General features: G+C 35.5%; 2 pseudogenes; both read left to right on the forward strand.

Annotated features, from left to right (window-relative positions):
* Positions 1 to 11818: 11818 nt before the first annotated feature.
* Positions 11819 to 13891, forward strand: LOC113358587 (annotated as a pseudogene).
* LOC113358588 lies at positions 13879 to 16308 on the forward strand (annotated as a pseudogene).
* The last annotated feature ends 348 nt before the right edge of the window (positions 16309 to 16656 follow it).

A 16656-nucleotide genomic window follows, 5' to 3' on the forward strand; every position in this document is an offset into this window, starting at 1 on the left:
ATGAACAGCGAGGATGAGCCGTGGGATGTGGAGATGGTGGATCGATCTAACGACGAGATGGAAGGAAGCGAGGAGCGACCGTTGGATGCGAAAATACAACGAAACTGACGGCTCAAGATGGAGTTAGGTGCTAAAGTGTTTTTCAGGAGCTTCAGATTTTGATGCACTATGATGAAGCGACCGTAGGATGCTGAGATGATCCAATCTGACGGCTGAAGATGAATGCGGGTATGGATATTGGAAATGGTTTTGGGTGAGGGTTTTGGGCCTTGGGTATGCCAATCCCATATCTTCTTTAAGAACAATTCTTCCTCTTCAAGCCCACTTCTAGCCTTTTGGTCTTGTGCACAACATTCTTCGCGGCTTCCTTGTGTAATTCCTCCCGGCTTTTCACTACTTTTCTGCTCTTTTCGCTCCGCTATTCATCCAAACTTTATTTATTACCTAAAAATGCAAAATTAATTAATAAAAATATTTATTCTTGAAAACAATGAAAATACAGAATATGGGTTAAAATGGAGAATTAATGCACAAAAGATGAGTTAAATGCCAAGAAAAATATATAGAAATATGCACTTTTTAGCGCTCATCAGCCAGCGTGCACACCAGCGGCTCATCTTTGCACATGGCCGATCGACCTGTTCGAATCAGCGCTCAGCGCTTTGATTCGACTATCTAAACATGGATGGCCGCACGGCTTCCGAACCCTAAATACGACAACGACAATATACAACTGCCACAAATCATCTTGTCCATCCAACTTCGCCATCCTATTTGGATAGTGTAGATTTGTTTTCAGAAATCTAACAAAGTAGCATTGTGATCACCGACCATCTCTTCCCCACAGGGAGAGATCGACCAAGTGATAGATCGCCCATAGGGTCCTCAAACGAACACCCAAAGAGGGCCGACCGTGCTGCTTTTAAGACGCTTGATTCGTGACTGATTCGATCGAGCTCAAAAACAACGATGCTTCTAGCACATCTATTATTTTCAGATGCTTATTCAAAATCGATGCTTCACATACATAGATTATAAGCAATGCTTTATAAATATCGGTTTTACAAATAATTTATCATTTGACCTAAAAGCAATACGTGTTGCTTTCAGTAACGAGTCCCACGACTCGACCCACTTACTCGAGACATCAAACACGTCACAAACTGGGGGATGCTAACTGGGGCATTGTTCTGGTAGTTTATAACGTGCAGTGTGCAATGCGCCCATTAAGAGAAAGTGTCAGGAAAGACGGACGGTTAACAGTAATAAGAGTAGTGGTTGAAGGTGTGATCACCGCACAACTCCACTTCTCCATTACTTAACTTTCTCCACTTCCTATGAGATCAGGGTGCGCTCAGTGACTTGTATAAATAGGTTTTCAATCTATTTCGACAACAACAGAACACAAGTGTTATCAATACAAGTAGCCAGAAACCAATTTTCTGATACGAGTCATAAACAACCACACCTTCATAATTTAACATCCTGATCTCAAGCACCTTCTCCGCTTTCCTCCCTAAGATCAACCCTTCTCCTTCATCTTGTGACCGAATTGAATCTGGAGCGTCCATTTCTTGGTTTAGGCCGAAGTCTTACAAATTTATCTTTCGAACTTAAAAGCATTCCCGTGGAGTGCATTTGTTTAGGGTTTGAATTCGTTTCTCATCAACACACCCCAAATTTACCAAAAACAGCAGAATTAGTTTTTACCCTCAAACAAAAGTAGATTTGTATCACAATATTTTTCTCTCTTCTCGTCAGTTACGAACAAAGAAGTTAAAAACAATGATCTTAATGTTAGAGGAACTAAGATACATTGTTTTTGTAAGAAATAGGGTCATCGACAAAATGGATTTTCTAGGCCAGTTACAAACAAAGAGGACAATCTATACGATATGACTCAATATAATAATTATATCTTCTCTTTCCATGTATGGACGTAGATATTGAAGTTCTCAATCTTATTCTGAGATCCATATCGAAACTCAATTCTCATACGAAAAGTAGTGGTTAAGAAAAAGCCTCGTCTATCACACACGAATTGGAATGTTTCCCATACAATTACGCATTTAAGGAGAAAAGGTGATAACTAAGACCATCTTATGCAGGACATGCAATATATTCAAAAAAATGTAATAGAGGGAAGATCAATATTGCAATTCTCAAAATAGCTTGCTCTCCTATTAGTCAGTGACGAACACAAAGAGTTAAGAGCTTCACCTATGAGAACATATGAGATATACTCTCTTGGCTTCTTCATATTCTTCTTATTCCTTTTAGAGAGTAATTATTTATCCTTAGGACATGAATTTTCATCTTCCTTCATAGTTATGTTAAAAAAACGAGGGTACCCAAATACACCACAATCTTTAATTTATCCGCCTCTAAGTCCTCTTACCGAAAGTTATTGTCTATGGACAAATTCGAGACAGTACGACAAATCGGTATTCACACTTTGTGTGATCGTCTATGGATACGAGATCGAGACAATACAACAATCAAAGTATGATTACTTGGTAATAGGTTCGGACTTAACCAAACTCTATAGGATCACTATCAAGTAAAGTGGAGTTAATGTTTGTGTAATTTACTTTGTAATAACAACAATTATAATTGCGGAAAAGAAAATTAAATGACACAGCAAGATTTTGTTAACGAGGAAACCGCAAATGCAGAAAAACCCCGGGACCTAGTCCAGAATTGAATACTCTCAGAATTAATCCGCTATACAAAATCTAAACCAACTTCGTATAGTTGTGACCAAGCAACTAACCTTAGTTCACTTAGTTTCTTCAGTATCCATGCGCTTCCGACTTTCAATGAGTGCATGCACTGGAACAATTCCTTTAGATCGTATTCCAGACAATAAAGGAACAACAAATCTGTTTGGTAACAACTCTATTGATTCTTTAAGATAAAGATATCTCAAGTCATATGCAAAGGCTCTTCCGTTTAAGCTAATAAACTCCTTTGCATGGTTAGATCAATCCAATCTCTATCACCTAAGTAATAAGATTTGTATTTGTAACAATCAAAATAGACCACAAGGGAACTATTAGGTGTTACCGATCTCACGCAACTAATCAATCGAATAAATCTGATTCTAGTTGGATCCCAGCCGATCAAGGTTTGTGCAACACAAAGATATGAGAAACCAATAAGAAATCTACTTCGTCTTCAAATCTTATTTAATCTTCAATTAGACCTCCACAACATCACTTGAATCTCTTGTGATCAATCATGCACAGAACGGAGTATGTTAACAATGGATTATCACAAGATGTCTTTAGATATACAAACCGTTCTAAAGATCTCGTCGACACTTCGATCTAGTTTGAGTGAATCTTATATCAGAAGAGAAGATTCTCAAGAATAAAAAAACTAGGTGAAATCAAAGTTCAATAACCATTAGTCAATCAAATAAATCGAAAACTTATAAACTGCAATTATCTAGTTTCCCACCAACGGTACTCGTAGAGCTTCTTGTTCCCACAGACGTCTTTAAACGAGCGGTCGTAAGAGATTTCACCTAATTAGGGTACCTTCCTCTCCGAATAGACGGCTCCACCAGAAACAACAAAAAGATGAAGTTCGCCTAGCTCTTAGGATAGTTTTCTTGAAATGCAAACTTAGGTATTTATAGACCGAGGATCTTTGGACACCAAGTAATTTCCAAAACAGAAAGTATTCTCAAGATATGAAATAAATGCCTATTCGGTTTTCATAATTCCAGGAAATGCTTTGTCCAATATTTTTCGAAATCTCTCAATAGAAAATCTCCAATTAGTATATGCACATTACTAATTTTTATTCTCTAGAGATATGCATTTAATTACTGGTAATTAAATCATATAAAACTAACAACCTTAATTAAAAGATTCTTAATTTATTTCGGACCGGGATCTCCTTAAGTAATTAAGGAATATCTTTGAACAATAAAGATAAGAGTTACTGATCGTGTTCAAAGTATGTTGACATCTTTTATTTTTAAATCCTCTTTCATATTTACAATCTTGGAATCGATTATACCACACTTCCGAACAAGTTTAGAATTGGTTCATCTGTATTCCAAGATAACTATGTGATTGATCAAATATTAAATCAGATTCATGGGTTCAATCGGTTCTATCAATCACTAGGATCGGTTATACTTTAGTATGGAACACTTGTGATCGGTCACACAAGTTACCAGTACCGGTTACATCAGTTACCAGGATCGGTTACGTCAATTACCAGGACTAGTTACCATATACTCATGGTATTGCTTGTGATCGGTCACACCAGTCACTAGGATCGGTTACACCAATTACAAGGATCGATTACACAACTTTTTTGTGACCGGTCACACCAATTACTAGGATCGGTCACACCAATTACAAATATCGATCATACCATCTAAGGTGATTACTTAAGATCGGTTTCACTAATTAAAACTAGTTATACCAAATCATAAGTCAGGCATTGTGATTAGTTGTACCAAGATACATAACAAAGTGATGATCGGTTCTACCATCTCACACATATTGGTAATCCAAAGATATACAATGAATAACAATACCAATAAGCCTAGCGATTTCCCTTTCGATTTATAAAACAAGTTCATGAATGTAATTCCTTTAAAACATTGTTTCCTAGGATGAAATATTCACCTTTACCCATACACATAATCACAATAGAATTCATAAGATTATGTCGATGTCATATCTACGAAGTTCAAAAGATAAGCATTATACTTCGTAGTCTAATTCCTTAATACTATGATCATATGATCTTGTCTCACTACTAGAGTAAAATATGAATTCACAGCTTCGCAGTTATGTTTTCAATATAGCACGACTTTAAATATACGTTAGGAATGAAACAGTTCAAGTCAATATTACTAACCTCAAGAGGAAGGATGATGTCGTCGTTGTAGCTCGTTACTTCTTCACGTTCTTCAGGTCTTCGAGTAATACTTGTATGTCTCATATTCCTAGACTTTCTAGTCTAACCTATACGAAGTTGTCTCTAGTACATAATAAAGCGACTCTTAGATGATTTTTGATTCACTAAAATATGACAACCAAAATTGACATACCAACGCTTGGTGGTTCAACCGAGCTATGCTCTAACATGTGTGATTATCAACAACCATAAGAATACATGTCTCACTAGAAGGGATCGTGATTGGAGGCTCCATAATTCTTACGAATATAAATTTATGTTCACAAGACCACAAATATAAAGTATCCCACAAGCAACCTTTTTGGAAGAGTTCCAAAAATAGTGTGAGACTAGAAAAGGAAGAATGACAAACCATGTGGAGTTTCAGAACTATACGAATTCTTAAAGTTAAGGATTTCGTTCACGAACTTGAAATCAAACTAGAAAGGTGAAATATCAATTTTAGCGTTCTTTCAAGTTTGTACAATGGAAAGATTTTCAATAACATTACCTGAAAACAGTGAAAGATGAAGATGTTAACTCAGATAAGTATGTGTCTCAAGAATATGAAGAACTTCGTAAATTCATGCCAGAGTTTTTATAAGTCTAACATATCAATTTGTATGATTCTATATTTGAAGAGCATACATGAAATCTTAGCTAGTTAAGTACAAATTCTCGTGGATTCCCTTCTCGTCTCTTACTTATAAGTCAAATAAGCATGGAGAGTTTTATATTGAGAGCATAATATTTAATTGATACCCACATCGAGTCATAAATTTTGGACTCTTTATATTGTGATGTGGTAGCATCTAGTCATAGACTTATTAGAAGATGTATGGATAATAAGTTTTGACGTTCCAGTGACGTAATTGGGTCAAAAACCAGACAGGATGCAAGATCATATTCTGGATCTATTTCAATGGAGCAAACTGCAACATGAAGTTTTGTTATTCTCTGTTTTAATGGATAAAATTGACAAAGGGTATCATATAACTACAGTCCTCACACTATAATTAAATAAACATCAAGAGGGTGGAAATTTAAGTAACAATATTCAAGAGACATTGTTTGACTTATCATGCAGTCTCTTTTGAGGGCGCATGAGACAAGAATGCACTTTTTAACACAATAAATTTTTGTTTAGATAACAAGCTTACCACTAGGTTCCTGCACGGGTTTGTCAACATCCAGTTTTATTGACTGTTTATGTCTAGGTCTCTCATTTCCTTTAGGTTTATCCTTTCCCTTAGAATTATTAAAACTTTTAGGAAAAAAAGGTATAAACTTACATACCTTGGATAAATTTGAATTTTGGAATACTTGAAGCACATTTGTCAAGCGACTAGCCCTTCATTGCAGTTTTTTTTACATACATTATTGTTTGTTTGTACTCGAAGCACTGTTTGAGTACTCGTGACCTTCGGTGCTAAAGTAAAGGCATGTTTGGTCAGAGACAGATTCGTGAACATTGCCAATTTCAGTAGACATACACAATTGAGACGGTTGTGAAATATTGACAATTTAATTTTCATTAGTGAGTGAAAATTCATTATATCCTCGAAAGAATTTGATTAAGGATCACCAAAGAAGTTTTCGAGATTAACGTGGGTATTGTTACAATCATCAAAATTAACCACTTCATCCAAGAGAGTTACGCTTGAAACATATTCTTTTTCTGAATCATAATGATCATACGTTTTATCAAGTGTTGCAGCAAGAGCCTTGTTGCCAATGTATTTCCTGTGATTTGGACATTCACTAGCAAAGTTATTGAACCTTCTACACTTAAAGCACTGAGGCATATCCTCATCATCACTAACCTGCATAAGAAATTAAAACATAATCAAATATATGTAGTTCGTTCTAAGGATGGTTGTGTGTTAATTTGTGAAATCGAAGAGTTCAATTGTTAGTGAGTAAGTGCTTCAAGGTTAAAGCACTTCTCACATTATTCCATCATCACTTAAAGAAATTACTCACATTATTACTTTCTGCTGATGTGAGAAATCTTACTCGCAAATACAAACCTTCAATTCATCATCTAACATCTTACGCAAAGCATAATCAAATATATGTAATTCGTTTGTGTAAGCTAAGATCTTCCGATTCCATTATAAGTTCCAAACTAAATAGGTTGATGTTCATGTAACGTATGAGGAAATTGATATCGGGGATTCAATGTTGCCAATAGTTGAAGTAAATCGTTTTTGTTTCCTTAATTGAAAATCCTATTTTTACCCTAGAAAAGTTTTCTCAATGGCTTTCCACTACAGCAGCAAATCTCAAAGTCACATCCGCTACACGCTTTCTTCACCTTGTTTTGTTCTTCATGCTTCATGTGGTTATGTTATATGTAATCCTTATTGTTATCCTTCCATAAAAAAATATTTTACGGCCTTTCTTAATATCAGTCACTGCACTATAAACATCCTACCCCATGGCACTAAACTCTTCACAGCTGCCAATAATCTACCGCCACTTCATGTCATTATTGGATTCATTGCACAATTTTTTGAGGTTGAACTTACCTAGTAATACTTTAAGCAACATAAAATGTAATCAACAACATGTTTGACCACCAAAATGAAAATGCAGACAGTAATATCAATAACAACATTCCCATAATGTTTTTTTCTTCCTTTTTTTTTTTTGTCTATAAGAATAATGTGGTTTTAATAGATAACCTCCACTGTCCTTCACCTTTTTTTCGTAACTTATATTAGAGATCCTTAAGTATTCGGTATTTTCTATAAGAATTTACATTCAGATGTTCCTTGTGTTCATTGGTTAAACCATTGTGTTCATTGGTATTTGCGAGGAAGATGTTCCTTGTGTTCATTGGTTAAATCATTTTTATATTTTATACATTCAGATGTTTTCAGGGCAATTGTCATTCAGTTTTTAGAGATAAAAATAGAGCAGCAGATAATATTGCTAAGAAAGCTAGAAATCATAGTACCATCTTTGAGTATTATGGGATTTTTCCAGCAGATATCAATGCTTCGATATGTAAGGATAAACCTTCTGTAACTGTTCATTTATAACTCTTAATAAAACTTTTTTGAATAAAAAAAACTAACAGAAAACACAGAAAGAACAAGTACTTCAAATAAATTAGGAATTGTATAGGTAAAAGATCTGACCTGGGAATAGGTAAAATGATAAATATGTTAAACCAAATTCCTTTGAAAGACTTAACATAATTATTCGAAATTGATCAGGTATCCCATTCAAGCCGACGATGACCACCTAGTTCTTCTGGAACGACGCATGAGAACCGAAACTACATCAGTGTGTGGAGCACGTGTATAAAGTCGATATAGAAGTAAAACATCATCACCGACGTGCATCCGTGGTAGCACTATAACATCATCACCGACGTTGAGAGAGAAGTAAAATAGCGGATCTATGAATAGCGGACCGCCCTTGAAACCAAAATTAATCGGTTCCAGTTTTTGATGTACAATAAAACCTCTGTATAAAAATATCCTAGGGACCACAAAAAAATATTCTTATATGGAGGCTATTCTTATATGGAGGTCTAAATTGAATAATTTCACATATAAAGTTTTTTATTTTATATGAAAAAAAAGTTTTTCATATGTGTATTTGGGAATCTTCATGCATATGCATAGGAAGCATAAAAATGTGTCTAAATATATACGAAACTATTTAAATGAGGATTTTTTTAAAGTTATGTAAATACAAAATCAGTAACACATATATCACAATTATCACATTGAAAATTGACAAATGAAATCAAATGAGTATGAAGATATTCGTATTAATCCATGCACAAAAAATCAAAAGATCCATTTTGAGGAAAAATGAACTTGTAATATGTTTACAAAAATCTCTTCATCCTAAACTTTAATGTTTGAAAAGTTCTATATATTTATATTATGATGTTAATTATTCTTATATGGAGGTAGGTTCCTTAAGACGGGACCGGAAAAAATTATGACTTATTCCAGTATAAAGTTATTCTTAAATATAACTGGCCCAAGTCGGGACAATAAATTTTTATTTTTATATGAAGTTTATTCCTATATAAAATATTTCTCCGGAGAGGTTTTACTGTATCTTGTCCTCGGATTAAGCACGCCACTTTTAAATAGGTGTTTGTACGAAAACTTCTGACTCTTTGATGGTTGTTTAGGTGGTGACAGTGATCTTGATAGTCTCCTTGATGATGATGATGATTTTCGACCATGGATGGATGGAGAACCGGTTATTGTTGATGATGTAAAGGCACGGTGACAAGAAGTAGGTTTTTTTTATTAATATGGATATTGCCTCTACCAGATGAACTCAAAAACAAGACCCTCACACTCCTTTGCTTCTTTAAGGCTGCATAACATGAAGAGCAGTACCAAACATGTTAAGAACAATGGATATTATTTTTTGAAGCTAAGCAACATCTAAAAAAAATTAACTGAGATTATGGATTTCAAATTATGCAAACTAATTGGAGGTATCTCAAAAAACTGTTGTTTCTCATTTGCATGATCAGTTTCAGAGCTTGAAGTCTGAAGCTTGATATTCCAGGTATTAAATTGATCAACATAAATTCTAGAAATTTCTCTCTGAGTTATAAAGAAGAGCTTCTGATCGTGATGGGTAGTTCATGAGAAAACTTTCTCGGAGTTATAAATAAGAGCTCGTGATGGGTGGTTCATGATGAATAATTTCTTTACTTTCAAATAAAAATATAAAACAGAACATCCACTTTTCTTCTCCTTATTCTGTTTTTAGATAATAAGATTTATGCTACCGGCATTTGCTAACCCTAGTGACATGAATGTGGTAGATGGATTAGGCGTGGTTATCCTATTACTGGAGGACATCCAGTCGATGTTGTCGTTTGCACTGTTTTTTTATTTTGGGGAATGGGATTTTAAAGTTCTGAACTCAAGTTCTGAAATATCAAATGGATGATGTGGGTTGACGAAGATAAAGTAAAGAACTGTAGTTGATTTGGTTTTATATCTCAATACCTACTTTTCTTTCCCATTTACAAGATCAATCTACACCATACCTTAGCCTTGGTAAATTTCGTCTACCTTTTATCTTAGTGGTTACTTTATTGGATTATTAGTTCCACATTGTCTTGGTTATCTAAGATCCTGTGGTTTATAATACCTTAGGTCCACTCAACGCATTGCTAATTGGTTTTAAGTTGGATGCCTATATTCTAACATGGTTTCAGAGCAGGCTATTTGTGTCGAGTCATTTGACCGTACTTTTACTCCGCGTCACCCGATTTATTGTCTACGTCTTAGACCTAACGTGGCTACACGTGAGGGGGCGTTTTGAAATTATTAGTCCCGTATTTTCTAGGTTATCTAAGATCTTGTGGTTTATAATCTCTTAGGGCAACTCCCCTCATTTCCAATTGATTTTGAGTTGGATGCCCATATTCTAACATACTTAGCCTTGATAAGAAAATAATAATATATTTCCAAGGCTACTAACAGGTGGTACCAAATTTCTTGAGGGTGTATCAAAATGCATATAAGACCAAATATATATTGGTAAGGCCCTTATAAAAAAAATATATATCGGTAAGGCCGTTACCGTAAGGGATTGGTACACCCCTAAGCAATTTGGTACCTCTATCAAAAAAATATAACAATCTATCCATAAGGAGAAAGTCGATCCGTATTTACTGAGGTCGGTTCGAATGGATAAGCATATTTTGCTTTCTTATTGCAGCATTGAATAGTTCAAGGTTTTAGCGAAGAACTACCTGAAAATCGAACAACATGAGTTGATGAAACAAGTTGAAGAACTGTTAGGCTTAGTGAGATTACACCAGCTGATGTTTCCGAGTGTTTGATGAGTTATGATGAAGATCCAGACATGGGTATGCGAAAAGTGGTTGAACAACGGAGGAAGAGATTGCATTCAAGGGACAATGAAAGAAAAGAAAAAAATACGAAGATGAAACCGAATAGCTCATAGCTCAGATGAATCGGATTATTCTAATGAGTTTGATTAATCAGATGACTCAGATAACTTTGACGAGTCAACTGGCTCAGATGATTCAGATGGTAACAAAGCAGCTAAATCAGATGATAAATCAGATGATTTTACATTTTACAGATGAAACGATGATGGCGATGAATATGATGATGATATGATTAGATGAACCATCGGATTACTGAACGGGTATCGTCCGAGAGTCTTGTGTAAGTCTTCCGCCTTTAAAAACCAGTTTCAGAGTGCTATGGAGCCATTACCAATCTTTGACGACTATAGGAAGTTGAAGCAACATTGTTCAGTTACATTCCCACTATAAATAACACAAACTCGATAAAAGTAGACTATTTTGGATTTAATTCATGTTTCTCGTTGAAAAGGAACAATAAATATAATCTTCGGCATGAATTATATTAACTACTCCCTTCGTCCAAAATTAATTGAGCTATTTGTAATTTGCACAAATTTTAAGACAAGGAGGAAAGTAAAACTTAGAAATGATTTATCTCCTAACTATACCACGATTTTTCGTAAACTTTATACCGTTGGAAAGCATTTTAAAATACCTACGTAACGAGTATAAACATGCCTATCAAATTATACATATTTTTTCTTGATTAGTGAAATAGCTCAATTATTTATTGGACAAAATTTAAAACCAAATAGCTCAATTAATTTTGGACGGTGGGAGTACGTTATAATCATGGAAATTCTGCTGGTCTTTTTTATATGTTGTTTCCTACTGTCTGCTATCTACCTTCTGCGAACTATCTTTATGAGATTATTATTATCATTACTGCGTAGAAAAGTCAAGCCCGGAGGAAGAATCCGATTTCAGATTGGTCAAACTTGAACCTGAACTTAGAACTCGGTGTAAGATTATTAAATGTTCTGTAAAAATTACCACCGTTAGTCATCATCCTTCACTCTGGTTTTACACAATGCTCCTTCTCAAGAAGATATACCATTTCCATATTCATCCCATACATTTGAAATCCACTGCTATCAATCACTTCACAACTCAATTACTTTTCCGCCAAATAAACACCCCGGCAAATTCAAATATAGAAGATTTATGCATTAACGGTAAACTAAATCAAGCCCTATTTGAAATATCCATTCAAGAGGATCATCTGAAATTCAGTGACTACGATTCTCTGTTAAATCTATGTGTAAACAGGAAAGCCATTACTGAAGGACAAAGGGTTCATTTGCACATGATTAAAACTCATTATATTCCTCCGCAGTTTCTTCAAACTAGACTTATGGTTTTGTATATAAAATGTGATCATCTGAAAGATGCGCGACGAGTGTTCGATTCAATGCGTAAAAGAAATGTTGTCTCTTGGACGGCTATGATATCTGGGTATACACAAACAGGGTCTAGTTATGATGCATTGGATCTTTTCACTGAAATGATAAAATCAGGTAGACTGATGTGTTTTTATTTTTTGTTATTTTGATTGCATTGGAATTTGAAATTGTTCTCTTATACTTCAACTTTGATGTGGCAGGTGAATCTCCGAACGAATTCACATTTGCGTCGGTTCTTCCTTCTTGTACTGGTGTTAGGGGATATGATCACGGCAGGCAACTACACTCTCTTATTGTCAAAACTAGTTTTGATTCACATGAATTTGTTGGTAGCTCACTTCTTGATATGTACGCTAAAGCTGGTAGAATTCATGAAGCTCGAGGAGTTTTTGAGAGCTTACCGAGAAGGGATATTGTTTCTTGTACTGCAGTAGTTACAGGTTATGCTCAATTAGGCCTCGATGGAGAAGCAGTAGATTTGTTTCGCCAATTGATGAGAGAAGGAATGGAATCAAATTATGTTACTTATACGAGTGTTCTAACTGCATTATCCGGACTTGCAGCACTTGATCATGGCAAACAAGTACACACCGTTGTTTACCGTTCTCAGTTTCCCTCATATATTGTTCTTCAGAATTCTCTTATTGACATGTACTCCAAATGTGGAAATCTCACTTATGCAAGAAGAGTCTTTGATGGAATGTTAGAGAAAACTGTAGTCACGTGGAATGCAATGCTCGTTGGGTACAGTAAGCATGGTTTGGGCCAAGAGGCAATTGAGCTTTTTCTGTTAATGAGAACAGAAAATGAAGTGACACCAGATAACACTACGTTCATGGCTGTTTTATCAGGTTGTAGCCATGGAGGTTTGATAAATGAAGGTTTAGCTATATTTAGTGAGATGGTTGATGGGAAAAAAGGGGTCAAACCAGAACATCAGCATTACGGGTGCATGGTTGATCTCCTTGGACGTGCTGGGAAAGTGGAAGACGCTTTTGACCTAATTAAGCAAATGCCCTTTGAACCCACATCAGCTATTTGGGGTTCACTATTAAGTGCTTGTAGGGTTCATAATAATCTTGCTATTGGTGAATTTGTGGCTCACCGACTCCTTGATATTGAGCCCCAAAATGCCAGGAACTATGTTATTCTTTCTAATTTGTATGCTTCTGCTGGTAGATGGGAAGATATGACGAATTTGAGGAGTTTAATGAAGAAAAAAGCCGTGACAAAGGAACCAGGACGAAGTTGGATAAAAGTAAACCGGACATTGCATAATTTTCACGCCGATGAGCGATCCCACCCAAGAAAGGAAGAGGCAGTGAAAAAGGTGCTGGAATTGTCCGGTTAAAGCAGCTGGTTATACTCCGGATTTGAGCTGTGTATTGCACGATGTCGATGATGAGCAGAAGGAGAAAATACTGCTTGGCCACAGTGAGAAACTGGCAATAGCATTTGGTCTTATTAGTACTTCTCAAGGTGTTCCTGTCAGGGTCATGAAGAACCTACGGATTTGCGTCGATTGCCATAATTTTGCTAAGATTGTGTCTAAAGTTTGTGGAAGAGATATATCTATACGGGACAGTAATCGTTTTCATCAAATTGTTGGGGGAATGTGCTCTTGTGCTGATTACTGGTGAACCATAAATGACTCAGGTGAGTTTGAATCCACGGGTTAGGGTTAGGATTGATCCATGGGTTAGTATCTACAATCTACATTACCCTTCAAGACAAAGAAGAGTGGCCCCACGGTAACTTTCTCTGTCTTCTCAGCTCCACATATAATTTTCAGACAATGCACAATGGGTTAATAGTACTGTTATATACTTGTTGAGGAAGGAATCTTTCTTACTTTCCATATTCATCTTTTTCCCATTTCACTAAAAAGGGTTTTACTGGGATGCAAGAGTCTAAGATTATCTCTTTTATCTTCAAGAATCATCCTGTGGGTTCAAGCTTCAAAGGATTTGCTCAAAACTCATCATCTTTTCACCCCCACAGCAAAGTTTCATTTTGAAGTAAGATTCTTTTCTTCATTTAAAGTTTTTACACTTACTTTTCTTCTTCTCATAAACCCTCACCTTAAAACCCCTACATCTCAGAATTTACATACCCTTTGAATTACTATGGATGTTTTATTGGGTTGGAAATCAATAGGTTCTGCATATGCATCTCTAATGTTTATGAGAACTGCTGTAAGAGATTTAATACCTCCTGAAGTAAAACAAGTTGGAGAAACTGTAATCAATTACTTCTTCTCAAATTTTGAAAATAAACTCATTACAATCCATATTCAAAATTATGAAAATGGTGCTGATAATGATATCTTTAGATCAGTTCAATGTTACTTGGGTACTAAACTGTTTCAATCATCTTCAAAGAGTCTAAGGTTGTCGAAATTCCTGAACTCGAAATTTCATAGGTATACTATGGTTCCTAATCAAAGTATTGTAGATGTCTATGATGGTATTGATTTCATATGGACTTATTGTACTGGTGATAATAATGAAAAAGACAAGAGAATTGGTTGTTATTTCAAGCTTTCTTTTGAAGAGAAACACAAAGAGTTTGTGGATTCAGCTTATTTGTCGCATATAGCGAAAGAGGCTGACATTGTTAGATTCAAGAACAGAGGAAAGAAACTTTTTACAAACAGATCTGGAGAAAGTTGGTCACAAGTTTGTCAGTTCTCACATCCTTCGACTTTACAATTGCAATTGATCCAGTTCTTAAACAAGAGATTCAAGAAGATTTAAAGAAATTTGTGAGCAGAAGCGAGTTTTATACTAGAGTTGGTAAAGCATGGAAGAGAGGTTACCTTCTGTATGGCCCTCCTGGAACAGGTACTAAAGAAATCTCTTACTTTATGATTATTATTGGTTGATTGATTTTTACTAGTTACATGGTTTAGTTAACCTGTCTTCTCTAAAGGCTCAAACTTCTATATTATTGTTATGCGAATTTGTGTTGATTCGGGTGAGAGACTAGTGTCTCAATGCTACTATGTGAATCTTCATTGAATGCTTGCACTTGTACAGGGAACAATCTAACATCGTAGTAAGGTTTAGAACAATTAGTAAAATCAATGCTATGGAGATTCCTCTCAGAAGTACTAGCTCCTGAGATCACCCCTGTTAATGGAAATCCAATACTTCTTGTGTCTTATGTTACCTGTGATTTTATAAGAAAAGCCACTTTGATTTTACAAGAAAAGACACTTCGATTGCTACACCAGATAACCTCAACTCATCATGCAGATCCTCACAATATTGTAAGCTCTTAGGATACCTGATGTTAATTGCAAATTATAACTTATTAGTTATTATGGTCTTTGTTATTTTACAGGGAAAACAAGTTTGATTGCGGCAATTGCTAATTACTTGGACTTCGATATCTACGAGATGGAGTTAACTGCTGTGAGGAGCAATGCACAGTTGAGAAGGCTTTTGATTTCAACTACCAGCAAATTGGTTATTGTTGTTGAAGATATTGATTGCTCATTGGACCTTTCAAGTCGGAAAAAGAAGAAAAAGAATGCGGGAGAAACTAAAAGTAAAGATGACACAAGCTTTGGAAGCAGTAGTGTGAGTTTATCTGGTGTTCTGAATTTCGTAGATGGACTCTGGTCACCTTGTGCTGGAGAGAGATTGATTATATTTACAACGAATCATAAAGAGAAACTCGATCCAGCTTTGCTAAGGTCAGGTCGAATGGATAAACATATTTTGCTTTCATATTGTAATATGGAATCATTCAAGGTTTTGGCGAAGAATTATCTGAAAATCGAAGAACATGAGTTGATGAAAGAAGTTGAGGAACTGTTGAGTTCAGTTAAGATAACACCAGCTGATGTTGCAGAGTGTTTTATGAGCTATGATGAAGATCCTGACATGGGTATGAGAAATGTGGTTGAAGTGATTAACAAAAGATTGAAAACTCAGCGCGAAAAAGAAATACAAGAAACTAAGAAGAGATTTCTCCTGGACAATGATAAGGAGAAAAGTTGATAGACCCAATATTAGGAAATAATATAGGAGTCTATATTTAGGAGATATACACTTTAAGGAGTTTGAGTTATATTAGGAAAGTGTCTATGTTTAGAGTTTGATCTTAGGTAGGAAAGTGCCTTGAGTGGTCGTCAAGTTTGTGAACAATATAAATAGGCTGTTGAGCCATGAAAGTTGATAGACCGAATTATTATCAATGTAGTCTATTGCTTCCGTGCGTTTATGCTCTCCTCTCTCTTGTTCGATCCTTAACATGGTATCAGAGCAAGGTGAGAGGGAGAGAGGAGAGGAAAAGAAGTTAGAGAATTGTTTTCATTAAAAGAGAAGAAGTTGTGCAAAGTTATGATGGTTTAAAGAAGTGTTTGAAGGCTTGTCAAGCTCCATGTTGCCGCATTGGTGTTTTTAGGGTTTCTAGTTATCAAAAAAA

The sequence above is a fragment of the Papaver somniferum genome, chromosome 3 (genome assembly GCF_003573695.1).
Source record: "Papaver somniferum cultivar HN1 chromosome 3, ASM357369v1, whole genome shotgun sequence".
NCBI classification, from domain to species: domain Eukaryota; kingdom Viridiplantae; phylum Streptophyta; class Magnoliopsida; order Ranunculales; family Papaveraceae; genus Papaver; species Papaver somniferum.